Source organism: Macaca nemestrina, chromosome 7, assembly GCF_043159975.1.
Source record: "Macaca nemestrina isolate mMacNem1 chromosome 7, mMacNem.hap1, whole genome shotgun sequence".
NCBI lineage: Eukaryota > Metazoa > Chordata > Mammalia > Primates > Cercopithecidae > Macaca > Macaca nemestrina.
In genome coordinates this window covers 157,623,148-157,635,973 of record NC_092131.1, presented here as the reverse complement: position 1 = coordinate 157,635,973, position 12,826 = coordinate 157,623,148, and the positions used below count along the sequence as shown (strand labels likewise).

The window sequence follows — 12,826 nt, the reverse complement described above, 5'->3', positions numbered from 1 at the left end:
CAATAACAAAAATGAAAAAAAGAACATCAATATAGATCCTACAAATAATATTAAAGGACACATAATAAGAGGTATTATTAATTTAATGCCAAAACATTTTCAAAGTTAGATGAAATGGCCAATGTCCTAGAAAAGCACTTCTGTACAAAACTGACACAAAAAGATAGGGAAAATCTGAATAATTCCATGTCTATTAACATAATGAATCTGTAAATTAATATTTTGGTGCCTAAATGGTTTCATTGGTGAATTCTTAATTAATTTATTTATTTATTTCATTTTTGAGATGGAGTTTTGCTCTTGTTGCCCAGGCTGGAGTGCAGTGGCGCGATCTCGGCTCACCGCAACCTCTTCCTCCGGGGCTCAAGACATTCTCCTGCCGCAGCCTCCTGAGTAGCTGGGATTACAGGCATGCAACACCATGCCCTACTAATTTTGTATTTTTAGTAGAGATGGGATTTCTCCATGTTGGTCAGGCTGGTCTTGAACTCCCAACCTCAGGTGATCCTCCTGCCTTGGCCTCCCAAAGTGCTGGGATTACAGTGTCAGCCACTGCACTCAGCTGGTGAATTCTTTCAAACATGAAAGAATACAACCAATGTAACATAAACTTTCAGAGAACTGAAAAGGAAAAAACACTCCCCAACCCATTTTATGAGACCAGCGTAAGTTGGATAGCAAAACTAAGAATATTATGAGAAAGAAAAATTATGGCAGTTTCTCTTATTAATATAGATATAAAAATCCTAAACAAGGCCAGGTGCAGTGGCTCACACCTGTAAATCCCAGCGCTTTGGGAGGCCAAGTCAGGCGGATCACCTGAGGTCAGGAGTTCGAGACCAGCCTGGTCAACATGGTGAAACCGTGTCTCTACTAAAAATACAAAAATTAGCTGGGCACCGTGGTGCACGCATGTTGTCCCAGCTACTCAGGAAGCTGAGGATGGAGAATTGCTTGAACCCGGGAGGCAGAGGTTGCAGTGAACCAAGATTGTGCTACTCCAGCCTAGTGACAGAGCGAGACTTGGTCTCAAAAAAAAAATTCTGAACAAAATATTAGCAAGTCAAATCCAGAGATAGATAAAAATTATACACATGATGACCATGTTGGATTTAATCTGAAAATTCAAGGTTGTTTAACACTTGAAAAGCAATCTATATAATTTACCAAATTAATTTAACAAAATATATGAGGAAAATCATCTCAAAAGATGTAAAGAGAGCATTTGAGGAAATCCATGCATTTATGATAAAACAACCAATTTTAAGCAAAGGAAGATTAGAAAGTAATTTCCTTAATTCGATAGAGTATTTTTTTTTTTTTTTTTTTTTTTTTTTTGAGACGGAGTTTTGCTCTGTCGCCCAGGCTGGGGTGCAGTGGCCAGATCTCAGCTCACTGCAAGCTCCGCCTCCCGGGTTCCCGCCATTCTCCTGCCTCAGCCTCCTGAGTAGCTGGGACTACAGGCGCCCGCCACCTCGCCCGGCTAGTTTTTTGTACTTTTTAGTAGAGACGGGGTTTCACCGTGTTAGCCAGGATGGTCTTGATCTCCTGACCTCGTGATCCGCCCGTCTCGGCCTCCCAAAGTGCTGGGATTACAGGCTTGAGCCACCGCGCCCGGCCCGATAGAGTATTTTAAGCATCCTATGACAAATATCAAATTTAATGATTAATTCTCAAAAACCTTCCCCTTGAGATCTAGAAAAGGATACCCACAATCATCACTTCTATTCAGCTTTTCACTGTAGATTCTAATCAATGCAGTAAAGCACAGAAAAGGAAATAAAGAGTATAGAGATTGGAAAGGAAGAAATATAACTGATAAGCTAATATTATTTGTAGACAATATGATTTTATATGTAGAAAACTCAAAACAATGTATAAACAAATGTATTTAGCAAAGTCATTACATGCAAGATTTATATACAAATTATATTTCTATATATAGCAGCAATAAACATAGTGAAACTTTTAAAAAGAAACTTTTCGGGCCGGGCGCGGTGGCTCAAGCCTGTAATCCCAGCACTTTGGGAGGCCGAGACGGGCGGATCACGAGGTCAGGAGATCGAGACCATCCTGGCTAACACAATGAAACCCCGTCTCTACTAAAAATACAAAAAAATTAGCCGGGCGAGGTGGCGGGCGCCTGTAGTCCCAGCTACTCAGGAGGCTGAGGCAGGAGAATGGCGGGAACCCGGGAGGCGGAGCTTGCAGTGAGCTGAGATCTGGCCACTGCACCCCAGCCTGGGCGACAGAGCGAGACTCCGTCTCAAAAAAAATAAATAAATAAAATAAAATAAAAAATAAAAATAAAAAGAAACTTTTCAATAGCATAAAAACATCAGATACCTTGAAAAGTTCTTACAAAAGATTCACAAGAACCTCTATAAGCTATAAAATATTGTTGACAGAAATTAATTAATACATAAATAAATCCATGTCCATGGATTGGAATGCTCATTGTTTTAATTATGTCAATTCCTCACAGATTAATCTAGAACTTCATTGCCATCCCAAGTATAATCCTGGCAGGATTTGGAGGTTTTGGGTGGAATCTGATAAGCTGACTCTAAAATGTGTATGAAAACTGCAAAGGAATAAGAATAGCCAAGACAATTTATAAGAGTAATAAACTGTAAAGACTTCCACTATCAGATATGAAGATTTATTATGATTTTTTTTTTTTTTTTTTTTTTTTTGGAGACAAAGTCTCGCTGTATCGCCTAGGCTGGAATGCAGTGGCGTGATCTCAGCTCACTGCAACCCCTGCCTACCACATTCAAGCGTTTGTTGCCCAGGCTGGAGTGCAGTGGCACAATCTTGGCTCACTGCAACCTCCACCTCGCAGGTTCGAATGATTCTTCTCCTTCAGCCTCCTGAGTAGCTGAGATTACAGGTGCATGCCACAACACCCGGATAATTTTTGTATTTTTAGTTAGAGATGGGGTTTCACTATGTTGGCCAGGCTGGTCTTAAACTCCTGACCTGAAGTGATCCACCCACCTCAGCCTCCCAAAGTGCTGGGATTACAGGCATGAGCCACCGTGCCCGACCTACTGTGCTATTTTATACAAGGGACTTTAACATCCATGGGTTTTGGTATTTGTTGGGGTCCTGGAACCAGTCCTCACTGGATACTGAGGGAGGAACAACTGTATTCACCATAAATCACTTTGTAGGATCAATTGACCTCATCAGTCTGGTACATAATGGCCCAGGCCTCACGCATACAAAAACATTTGTAAAGCAGAATATTTCATGGGCTCAGAGGTTATCTCTCAGAATCCAGCCAAGGGCCACTCCTGAAAACAAAGCTTTCTTTGGAATGTACAGGGTTTGAGCAACCACGACATACATTGCATCACAACAGGAGATACATTCTGAGAAAGGTGGTTTTTAGTTGATTTCATCATTGTGAACATCATAGACTGTACCTACACAAATCTAGATAGTATAGGTTTGCCTTGGAAATGGGGAGATGGTAAGGTTGTTCAGATGCTGTTAGGTATAAATTATAGCTACCATACTTCTTTCATTTCCTTGATTTCTCTTTACCTTCCACAAGTCCAGTCAATCAGTCAATAGACTGCTCCCTGTGCCTACTATATGCAGGGCCTGTATATACCTTGAGATAGAAATGTGGTCTTTTTGCCCTAATATGTTCCTGATAATGAAATCAATTCAAAAGCCAGTCAATAGTTTTCCTACAATTGTTTTGTGTAAAAAGCCTGCAGTAACATTTTTGTTACAGTTTGTATACCCCAGCCTCCCATCTCTCATGATAATAACTCATATCTCAACAGATTATAAGTCATCACGTGTCATTTATCTTCCGGATACTTGAAATAGTCACAACTCTAGGTATTAAATTGAATAATGCAAGATAAGTTGAATATGTTAACTACCAAATGAATAAATGAAATGATAGTGAATATTACCAATAGATGGCTAGAAAAAAGAGGTTGCCGTCCTTAAACTTTCTTTTTCATTCTCTCTAGGTTTATTGTAACTAGATCTAATAGTTTCATGTTGCTTATAATAGTGGCAATATAATAAATTAATGACATAAAAATATAAACTTAAAAATAAAATAGTTGAGAAATTGAAACCCATAAATGAACATTGGACTAATGAAGCAAAAGTGACTCATCTTGATGTTTCCTTTGACTTTTGTACAGAATTAAAATATACAGCCTAGTTTTTCTTGATTGAAATACCCTTTTGTGATTAAGAAATGTTATTATCCTCTTATTTTCTACTGGTTTTTATTTTTGAACGTGTTTCTATTTTATTTCACCAACAATTTAAAACTATCTTTAGGGCCAGGTGCGGTGGCTCATGCCTGTAATCCCAGCACTTTGGGAGGCTGAGGTGGGCGGATCACAAGGTCAAAAGATCAAGACCATCCTGGCCAACATGGTGAAACCCCATCTCTACCAAAAATACAAAAATCAGCTGGGTGTGGTGGCATGCACCTGTAGTCCCAGCTACTGGAAGGCTGAGGCAGGAGAATCTCTTGAACCCGGGAGGCAGAGGTTGCAGTGAGCTGAGATCACGCTATTGCACTCCAGCCTGGCGATAGAACAAGACTCCGTCTCAAAAATATAATATAATAAAATTTTTAAAAACTATCTTTATTTACCAAAGACTGCCAAAGTCATATGAACTTCAAAAGCATGCAGGCTAGTTATTTAATTTACGAGTTCATTTATTTATAGGTCAGTGATACCATGTAGATAGTATACAAACATACCTGTATACTGTACACATAATACAGACAGACAAAAGTAAAGACTTTACAACTTTGATTTTAAAATTTTAGCCATGAGGCCGGGTGTGGTGGCTCATGCCTGTAATCCCAGCACTTTGGGAGGCCGAGGTGGGCAGATCATTTGAAGTCAGGTGTTTGAGAGCAGCCTGGCCAACATGGCAAAACCTGGTCTTACTAAAAATGCAAAAAGAAATGTAGATGGGTGTTGTGGTGTACCCCTGTAATCCCAGCTACTGGAGAGGCTGAGGCAGAAGAATCGCTTGAACCCAGGAAATGGAGGTTGTAGTGAGCTGAGATTGCAACACTGCACTCCAGCCTGGGCGACAGAGTGAGACTTCATCTCAAAAAAAAAATTTTTTGGCCGGGCGCGGTGGCTCAAGCCTGTAATCCCAGCACTTTGGGAGGCCGAGACGGGCGGATCACGAGGTCAGGAGATCGAGACCATCCTGGCTAATACGGTGAAACCCCGTCTCTACTAAAAAAATACAAAAAAAACTAGCCGGGCGAGGTGGCGGGCGCCTGTGGTCCCAGCTACTCAGGAGGCTGAGGCAGAAGAATGGTGTGAACCCGGGAGGCGGAGCTTGCAGTGAGCTGAGATCCGGCCACTGCACTCCAGCCTGGGCGACAGAGCGAGACTTCATCTCAAAAAAAAAAAAAAAAAAAAAAAAATTTTTTTTTGGCTGGGCGCCGTGGCTCAAGCCTGTAATCCCAGCACCTTGGGAGGCCGAGACGGGCGGATCACGAGGTCAGGAGATCGAGACCATCCTGGCTAACACAGTGAAACCCCGTCTCTACTAAAAAATACAAAAAAAAAACTAGCCGGGCGAGGTGGCGGGCGCCTGTAGTCCCAGCTACTCGGGAGGCTGAGGCAGGAGAATGGCGTAAACCCGGGAGGCGGAGCTTGCAGTGAGCCGAGATCCGGCCACTGCGCTCCAGCCTGGGCGACAGAGCAAGACTCTGTCTCAAAAAAAAAAAAAAAAAAAAAAAAAAAAAAAAAAAATTTTTTTTTTTAATAAAAAATAAAATTTTAGCCGGGCGCGGTGGCTCAAGCCTCTAATCCCAGCACTTTGGGAGGCCGAGATGGGCGGATCACGAGGTCGGGAGATCGAGACCATCCTGACTAACACGGTGAAACCCCGTCTCTACTAAAAATACAAAACTTAGCCGGGTGCGGTGGCGGGCGCCTGTAGTCCCAGCTACACCGGAGGCTGAGGCAGGAGAATGGCGTGAACCCGGGAGGCGGAGCTTGCAGTGAGCTGAGATCCGGCCACTGCACCCCAGCCTGGGCGGCAGAGCGAGACTCCGCCTCAAAATAAATAAATAAATAAATAAATAATAAAATAAAATAAAATAAAATTTTAGCCACGAGAAATGGCTGTATTTGCTTTCTCATTTAACATTTGCTTTCTCATACCTTCCCAATAAAACTCACTAGTTTAAAAGGATAGTTGTAGTCAAAAGTATCAAACTATGCCTTTGTAAATTGAAAAGGTTAAAGTTTATCTATTCCACATGATCGAAGCTCTTACTGAATTTCTTTTTTTTTTTTTTTTTTTTTTTTTTGAGGCAGAGTTTCACTCTTGTTGCCGAGGCTGGAGTGCAATGGCACGATCTCGGCTCACCACAACCTCCGCCTCCCAGGCTCAAGCAATTCTCCTGCCTCAGCCTCCCTAGTAGCTGGGATTATAGGCATGCGCCACCACGCCCAGCTAATTTTGTATTTTTAGTAGAGACGGGGTTTCTCCATGTTGGTCAGGCTGGTCTCGAACTCCCGACCTCAGGTGATCCACCTGCCTCAGCCTCCCAAAGTGCTGGAATTACAGGTGTGAGCCACTGCGCGCGGCCTAGCTCTTATTGAATTTCTTCTCTACTACTTTCTGAAGTTTGTAGTCTGATATTTGAGATGTCTTACAGAATGTCTAGCATTCTGTGTGAAGTTTTATTGTGTTGTTTAATGTGAATTGAAAAGTGCGTTAAATTTTCACCTGATTAGGTGATGTGGAGCATGTGAAGTTAGACCAGATGGTATATGAATTAAAGTAAAATGTATGAAAAATTACTTCATATGCATGCAATACATGCTTATTATATATTTAATATACTTTAGCTCACTTAGCTCAGAAAAGGAATTTAAATATTGAAAATAATCTTTTACAATTTTTCAAACTTAATACAACTCAAAGACTTTCAATAGCTAGTGGGTGTGTTGTTTCTTTGTGTTCTCATGTTTAAACTATTGGGATGAAGCTATCTTGTTGCTGATAATCAAATCATTTTCAGCTGGCCACCAGAGTGAAAATAATATTCAAGTGCACAATTGAATTTTGCAACAATATAAGGAAATACGGGATCCAAACTAAATATAATTACTTTGTTACTCCCCTAGCTGGGCACAGATTTAACAGTTTTGTTACTGAGCAGCAGAATTGTACTAAAGGTTGTAAAAAGTTGAAATGCCTCAGAGATGAAGTCTGCTATTTAATTCCTGTTAAGACACATCATAAGCCGGGTGTGGTGACTCACACCTGTAATCCCAGCACTTTGGGAGGCTGAGGCTGGCAGATCACAAGGTCAGGAGATTGAGACCATCCTGGCTAACACAGTGAAACCCCATCTCTCCTAAAAATACAAAAAATTAGCCAGGCGTGGTTGGGCACCTATAGTCCCAGCTACTCAGGAGGCTGAGGCAGAAGAATGACGTGAACCCAGGAGGCGGAGCTTGCAGTGAGCCGAGATTGCGCCACTGCACTCCAGCCTGGGTGACAGAGCGAGACTCCATCTCAGAACACACACACACACACACACACACACACATATCATAGATTTATACCATCAAATGATAACTTTGCCCTCATTACTTTTTTCTCTTCTTAAATATTGTCATTCCCCAAGATCACTTCCTTGACTTATAGCTATTTTCTGTAAATATTTATTTCCTAAAATAAATTATATTCTGATAGTTTATCCGATCACCTTGAAATTTATGAGTTTTAAATCTACATGCTTATCTCTCACTTTGCACCTAGATTCTAGATCCATATAACCATGTGTCTATAAAACATTTTCGTTTGGATGTCATACTGTAGCCCCAAATTCAGTTTATCTAAAGCAACATTTGCTTTCTCATACCTTCCCAATTTGGGTATAGGTAGCATTAACTGTAGTTTCCAGACTAGGGTTTGGAATAATCCTTTGACTCTTTCTGCTCTATTATGTCATATATTCGTTTTGTCATTTTCAAATATAGCTGATTCATCAGTTTCTAACATTTCCTCCATCTTCCTAGTGTAAGTCCTCATAGCTTCTTACCTAAATAGCTACTGGAGATACAGTAAGGCATAAGGCAGATCAGATTTCTGTTCTCAGGGAGCTTAAAAGAAATCTTGACTACTGGTTATTGCCTCCTACATAATGTTCAAACTCACTCTATCAAAAGGAAGCCAACCGAAGCCACTGTCTCCATGTTCAGATGTTACTTTCTAGAGCACTATGCAATAGCACACATACCATCACTTCCTAATTTGTTTACTTATCTGTTTTCCTTACTGTACTCAGTTATAGGAGATGAAGATAGGATGTTATTTTTGCTTTCTATTTTTATTTTTGAGACAGAGTCTCATTCTGTCACCCAGGCTGGAATGCAGCAGTATGATCATAGCTTACTGCAGCCTGAAACTCCTAGGCTGAAGGCTCCTGAGTAGCTGAGACTACAGGTGTGCGTCACCATGCCCAACTGTAGATTTATGATTTATTTTTGTATCACAGTGCATAGTGCAATACCTATCACATACATCAGTGAACCATGGATGGATGAAGGAGCATTGTAGATACTTCCATACACTTTGTCATTGGATTTAAACAGTGACCACAAGTGAATAGAGGAGACTTTTTTTTTTTTTTTTTTTTTTGAGACAGAATTTCACTCTTGTTGCCCAGGCTGAAGTGCAAATAGAGCAATCTTGGCTCACTGCAACCTCCGCCTCCCAGGTTCAAGCGATTCTCCTGCCTCAGCCTCCCAAGTAGCTGGGATTACAGCCACCCGCCACCACGGCCAGCTACTTTTTTGTGTTTTTAATAGAGATGGGGTTTCTCCATGTTGGCCAGGCTGGTCTCAAACTCCTGACCTCAGGTGATCCACCCACCTTGGCCTCCCAAAGTTCTGGGATTACAGGCATGAGCCACCATGCCTGACCCTGTAATTATCCTTAATTTGCTTGTTGAAACTTACTCTTTCTCATATAAATCCAGTCAAATTAATCTTTTCACTGTCTTCTAAATACCCCATCTTTGTTCTTACCTGTTCTTTCAATGCTTCTTTCTTTCCCTGTCATAGTCTAATATAATTGCCTTCTTTTTGAAACTTTCCCTTCTCTCACATTGACACGTTGCTCTTAAATGTTGAATAAGTTAGCAGTCTGTTATATTGATCAATATTATGCATTTTTGTCTGTACCATTATATTCATTCAATGTTTAATGCAAAGTTTGTCTGATCTCCTTATCCTGATTGGCAACTCTGTGTAGTTGATTCTGTGTTTTTCAACTTTTGTTGTCTGTGAGAATGTTGGAAGCCCAGTATTAAAGGTTAGCTATAAATATTTTTCCAAACACGATGATTCTGTATATATAATAGCACAGATCACTATTTAACAAAGGGCAATTGTGTCATTATTCATTCTTGTTGATATGTTTATTATCTCTGAGTATCACTGTAATTATAGTATTAAAATTTTGACTAAATTTAGGCTAGGCAGATCATCAAACACCTAAAAAAAGGAAATTTTACATTGTTCTGTTGGAATATTATAGTAGGTACAAGTGGGACATTTCTTTATTCCATGTCTGACAATATTAGTAAATGATATATATTTTTTTAGTACCTTGTCTTAGCCTAATTTTTTGAGTCTTCTGTATTTCATAACTTTGATTTTAAAATGAAGGCTGGGTGTGGTGGCTCACTCTGTAATCCCAGCACTGTGGGAGGCCATCTCAAAAAAAAAAAAAAAAAAAAAGAAGAGAGGGTGTGGGGATAACAGGAGACTGAAGTAATTGGAGTAACTGGGGCCAATAAAAAGAGCCCCAGTTTGGGAGGCGGGCAGATCACCTGAGGTCAGGAGTTCAAGACCAGCATGGCCAACATGGTGAAATCCCGTCTCTACTAAAAATACAAAAATTAGCCGGTCGTGGTGGTGGGCGCCTGTAATCCTAGCTACTTAGGAGGCTGAAGCAGGAGAATCACTTGAACCTGGGAGGTGGAGGTTGCAGTGAGCTGATATCGGGCTACTGCACTCCAGCCTGGGCGACAGAGTGAGACTCGGTCTCAAAAAGAATAAAAAAAGAAATAATATAGATTTCTGTAAATCTCTTTTTACTGCTTATATTGACATCATTTATTTTATTATTCAAAAAGAGATAATAAAACTCATCAAAATGTTTGATTTATAATTAGGAGACAGAGTATTTTCTTACAAATAGCCTACCTATTCTCCTGTATGTTTCTTTTCTCTAACTCTATTTCATCCACTTTTCTATTTATTTATTTATTGTACATACTCCAAGCTTATACTAGAATAGTTTTAAAATGAATTCATGCTCTTTTTATTGGCCCCAGTTACTCCAATTACTTCAGTCTCCTGTTGTCCCCACACCCTCCCTTCTTTTTTTTTTTTTGAGACGGAGTTTCACTCTTGTTGCCCAGGCTGGAGTACAATGGTACAATCTCAGTGAGCGGCAACCTCCGCCTCCTGGGTTCAAGCAATTCTCCTGCCTCAGCCTCCCAAGTAGCTAGGATTACATGCATGCACCACCACGCCTGCCTAATTTTGTATTTTAGTAGAGACAGGGTTTCTCCGTGTTGGTCAGGCTGGTCTTGAACTCCCAACCTCAGGTGATCTGCCCACCTCGCCGCCTTTTCTTTTTTTTTAGACAGTCTTGTTCTGTCGCCCAGGCTGGAGTGCAGTGGCCCAATCTCGGCTCACTGCAAGCTCTGCCTCCTGGGTTCACACCATTCTCCTGACTCAGCCTCCCCAGTAGCTGGGACTACAGGCGCTCACCACCACGCCCGACTAATTTTCTGTATTTTTAGTAGAGATGGTGTTTCACCGTGTTAGCCAGGATGGTCTTGATCTCCTGATCTTGTGATCCGTCCACCTTGGCCTCCCAAAGTGCTGGGATTACAGGTGTGAGCCACTGTGCCCGGCCACGCCCGCCCTTCTTTAAAAGCCTCTGTAAGTGTAATTTGTCCTTTAATGATTTTCCTGATGGACTCTTTACCCAACAATTAGAAATACATTGGCTTGATGATGTGATGAACCATCTGTAGAATCGACCAGTACCCCCATAATTCTATTTGTACTTAACCTTTCTTTCCAAGCAAAGGAAGCTGTTAATTTTTTTCCTGAGTGTTCCATTGCAATGTAAATTTTACTTATTTATCTATTTATTTATTTTTAGAGATAGAGTCTTGCTGGGGTGCAGTGGCACAATCATAGCTCACTATAACCTCAAACTCGTGGCCTTAAATGATCCTCCTGCATCAACCTCCCAAGTAGATAAGACTACAGAAACCCGGCTAATTTTTTTTTTTTTTTTTTTTTAAAGAGAAGAGGTCTCACTCTGTCACCCAGGCTAAAGTGCAGTGGCAATATCCTAACTCACTGTAGCCTTGGACTCCTGGGCTTAAGCAGTCCTCCTACCTTAGCCTCCTGAGTAGCTGAGACTATAGGTGTAGACCACCATACCCGGCTAATTTTTGTATTTTTTGTAGAGATGGATCTCACTATGTTAACCCAGGCTGGTCTCGAACTCCTGGGCTTAAGCAATCCTCCCACCTTGGCCTCCCAAAGTACTGCTATGACAGGCATACGCCACTGCACCCAGCCTGCAATGTAAATTTTTGAAATATATTTTTTAAAATTTAGACCTATCACAGAAAGTTGTTAAATTTCTAAGTCTCAAATTCTTGCATTATTAGGAAGTTAATTTTACGGATTAAAATAAATCTACTTTTATGCTAAGTTAAACTTAATGTCTAAGTATAGTTTTAGTTGTACTTGCATTTCTAATTCAGATCCTAGTGTGCCTAACTTTTTTATTTTCAATGTCTAATTGTTGAATAGTTTTCTACAGTAGGTATTATGTCTATTTATCTTCTTCTTTTTTTTTTTTTTTTGAGATGGAGTCTTGCTCTTGTCACCCAGGCTGGAGTGCAATGGCACAATCTCGGCTCACTGCAGCCTCTGCCTCCCAGACTCAAGCAATTCTCCTGCCTCAGCCTCTTGTGTAGCTGGGATTACAGGCACCTGCCACCAAGCCTGGCTAATTTCTGTATTTTTAGTAGAGATGGGGTTTTACCATGTTTGCAAGGCTATTCTCGAACTACTGACCTCAGGTGATCCACCCACCTTGGCCTTCCATAGTGCCGGGATTACAGGTGTGAGCCACTGCACCAGGCCTGTCTTCTTGATTTCTAATGGTTATGAATGTGTACAATATAATGGCCTGATATAGGTCAGTTTCTTAAGATTCCATTGACTTTTTTAAAAATCTGGCTTAGGAAATGAGAAGAGATACACCAGAATTACTTGAGGTGTTTTTTTTTGTTTTTGTTTTTGTTTTTTTTAAACCACTAGGAATTCTGATGGCTTACTTTCTTTGCCATCCCTTTTTGGAAATCCAAAATGTACGCCACCATACCTAGCTAAGTTTTGTATTTTTTGTAGAGAAAGGTTTTGCCATGTTGCCCAGGCTGGTGTCAAACTCTTGAGTTCAAGCGATCCACCCACCTCAGCCTCCCAAAGTTCTGGGATTACAAGCGTGGGCCACTGCACCAGGCCTAGATTTTCAAATTTTAAATATGTATCATATCTAGTAATAAAATAATGTATTCTCCTAAAATGTTAATTTAGACACACTTATATTGGAGAAGTCATTGGTTATTATGAAAACATTCCTAAAAATGGTGCCCATTTCTTTAAGAAATCATTCAAATCTTAAGTGGCAAGCACTAAAATTAACACAAAAGAGAAATTCTTTTTTAAAGAGAAGTTATGTATTTTCA

The 12,826-nt window shown here is 40.5% G+C and overlaps 1 protein-coding gene across 5 annotated transcripts in view; it reads left to right on the top strand.

The window, feature by feature from the left end:
- GOLM2 (golgi membrane protein 2) overlaps nt 1–12,826 on the top strand; it is a 128,549-nt gene that overhangs the window by 102,134 nt on the left and 13,589 nt on the right. The window lies entirely within an intron of this gene.